The sequence below is a fragment of the Mastigoproctus giganteus genome, chromosome 10, assembly GCF_048544385.1.
Source record: "Mastigoproctus giganteus isolate SK-2022 chromosome 10, ASM4854438v1, whole genome shotgun sequence".
NCBI lineage: Eukaryota > Metazoa > Arthropoda > Arachnida > Uropygi > Thelyphonidae > Mastigoproctus > Mastigoproctus giganteus.
Genome location: NC_143584.1, coordinates 195,261,269 through 195,264,368, shown reverse-complemented (window position 1 = coordinate 195,264,368; position 3,100 = coordinate 195,261,269). Strand labels below are relative to the sequence as shown.

The following is a 3,100-nucleotide window of genomic DNA, read 5'->3' as shown; positions in this document are numbered from 1 at the left end:
AACAAATAATTTGAATCCTCTTTATAATACATAATGGTATAAATATATAATAATAGTTGTATTTTGGGTAAAAATCTAATAATCAGATGAATAATGATTAAAACTTTGCTTTCACAGTTGATTTGAAATTTCGGCTTAATTTACCTTTAAAAAATGCAGTGAACACTTTTTCCTGTTATTACATATAAAAAGTTCTTATTGTTTAATATTAATATTTATGTTCACTTACCAAAAATTAATAAACTGAATGAATTATAATCAATAATCTAATTAATATTTTAATGCTGAATGAATTATAATCAATAATCTAATTAATATTTTAATGCAGTAGGGTGGGAACGCCTTTGCATTTCGGCAGGTCAAAGGCGCCGGTATCAGAAGGGCCCCACATGAGGTCCGTGTCAAGCTATATCGCTACCCGTGGATAGCTGACGTATTGGGACCCGTATTTGATGTCGCATCAGGATGGGAGCAGTGGACGGAGTGAAAATTAATTTTTTCCAAATTGGGAAGCCCTAAAATTTGCCTCGCTGCTCTGGTCTCCCCATGTAGCTTACCGAAAATTTGCAATTGAAAACATCCAAAAAAGAGCAATACAATACGTTTGTTTTTAAAGTGGATTAGATTCAAATGATAAATCCTACCAAGAGTGGTGTCTATTCTTAGGACTTGAAACGCTGAAAGAAACAAGAGACGAAGCCGCCTGGCTCCTTTTTAACCAGCTATTAAATGGTTCAAAAATGCCCTCACCTCATCTCACAAATAAACTTCAACGCACCGACAAGATCTTTAATAATCCATCCTATGCAACAACAAATTACGGTTCCCAGAAATACTATAATAGGACTGTAAGATTAATGAACAAAGTAAACTTGTAGATATTCGATTCCCCTCGAATATCACTTTTTGAACATTTACTTTTTCTTTTCCTTAGAAATTAATGGTGAAAATTAATAGAGAAAATAGGGGACGTCGAAAACTTAAATAAGTTCAAGGCAGAACTAGATAAGCATTTGGAGTGAATGGATGGGTGAAATAACAGCAAAATGGGAGGGTGAATGTATACGTCAAAGGCTTTTTAGTGGGTGTTCCCTGAAAAAAAGATATCAATATCAATAACAACATACAGTTCTGAAGTTGTACAGGTATTATACAATAGATAAATAAAAATAAATTGAAAATTTCAATTTCAAGAGTTGAGGAAAGTTACTCGAATCAGTCATCTCTCGTTACGGGTTCAAATAGGATCTTCTTGCGGAATGTCTCCAAAATTAGTAAGTAAACTAGTTCTGGGCTGTACCTTGTCTAAAAAACTTTACACATATTCCGGATTATCGACTGCACATTTTCTGAAAACACTCAGTTAATGGCACACACGAGTTATTTTATTTTAATTATTATTTTTCCTTCCCTCTTTTTTAAGTCACTATCTGGTGAAGGCAGTATCCCGTGAAGAGAAGAGGAAGGGAGTAACAGTCTTGAAGCAATTAGTCAGATTAGCAGCATGATGAGCAGGCGAGTCTCGTAAGCCAGACTGGTGCGAGAAATAGGTGAGAATTGTAAAATTTGCACATTTGAAGTGATTAACTGACGGCAAACACACAAGGTTCTCCGATTGCTTGAACTTGTGATATAGCCGGGAGGCAGTGGGGGAGGAGTTGATGAGCAGTGAAGGCCAGCAAATGCGAAAGTAAAGATTCGGGCTTTAAAACAAGTAAAGACGGTAAATATGAATACAGTATGTTTATGTAAGAAACAGATCGTGAAAAAATCATAATTACCTAAAAGTTTAGGGACACAATCTTCCACTGGAGGTGCACAGTATAATCAGTCAGGTCACTATACAAAAAAGGTGGTCTAACTCGCATAATAAACACATGAAAACACTGTAAACTTGGGGAGCACAAGATAAGGCAGCCATCACTCTCAGCGTTGCACAAACTCAGTGACATAATCTAATGACCTATATAGGCGTTCACTCAGATTTTTGGCAACTAAATTGACGATGGATGACACAGTGTACAGCGAATGCATTCGGCACCGCCTTTTTTAAATATGCAAGAAACCCGCTATAGCGCCCTATCATCGCTGGAGCACCATCAGTAGCAACTGACAAGGTATCACTCAGTGGTATTTCTTTTTCTTTAAAAAAACTCTTCCAATGCATGAAATATCGATTTTCCTTTAGTATCAGTTTTCGAATTTTTAGCAAATAATAATTCTTCGCAAATTTGTTCTTCTTTTATGAGTCGCACGTATAATAAAAGTAAAGCTTCATTTCCTGGCAAAGTTGACTCATCAATCTGTATAGAGAACTGGGATGTTTTTAAATACTGTACTCACATAATGAGTCTTCAACATCTTTAGCAATTTCATCAATTCTTCTTTGCACTGTATTATTGCTCAAAGAAATTTTATTGATAATACCAGACGCTGGCATGTGCAGCATATAGGTCGTATTACCTCACTTCCAGCTGGTACAATTAGTTCTTCACCAGTAGTATGCGGTTTTCCCATTTTAGCAATTCAGTAAAGAAATGTTGTAAAAAGCACGCAACCCATCGTCATCTTGTTTGGGTTCTGTTGAAAAGAGTTTTACCAATGTTGGTTGTTTCAAACGTTTTTCTTTAAGCGCTTGAAAATAAAATAAATCCTTATCTTTTTTATCAGCCAGAACTTTTGTCAAATGTTCTCGTAGTCTTGAAGGTTTCATAGCTTCATTTGATAAAACTCTTTCGCAAATCAAACACATTTGTAATATGTTGTTTGTAGGCGACTGAATAAAGCCACAGTTCAAATATTCAATACTATATTGTCTACATTTTTTCTTAGAATCGGCCATAATATCTGTAGAAAAAAATTATATAATTAATATTTCTCTAGTCGGAACCAAAATTCTTTGCAATAGTTGTGTTATACTTATTAGAATAGTGTCCACGACATCAGTTGTTTTTGGGCAAGACAGCAAAAGACAAACAAACTAAAATACTAATTAAACTAATAAACCGGGTTTTGTTCTTTGCTCAGCATTAGATATATTTATTTGATATTAAATTGTCAAATATCAAAATAATTTATCAAAAAATAATTAATTTAAAAA

At 34.4% G+C, this 3,100-nt stretch overlaps 1 pseudogene; it reads right to left on the bottom strand.

The window, feature by feature from the left end:
• Nucleotides 1-1,975: 1,975 nt before the first annotated feature.
• LOC150079700 (zinc finger BED domain-containing protein 5-like) lies at nucleotides 1,976-2,842 on the bottom strand (annotated as a pseudogene).
• Between the last annotated feature and the right edge of the window lie 258 nt (nucleotides 2,843-3,100).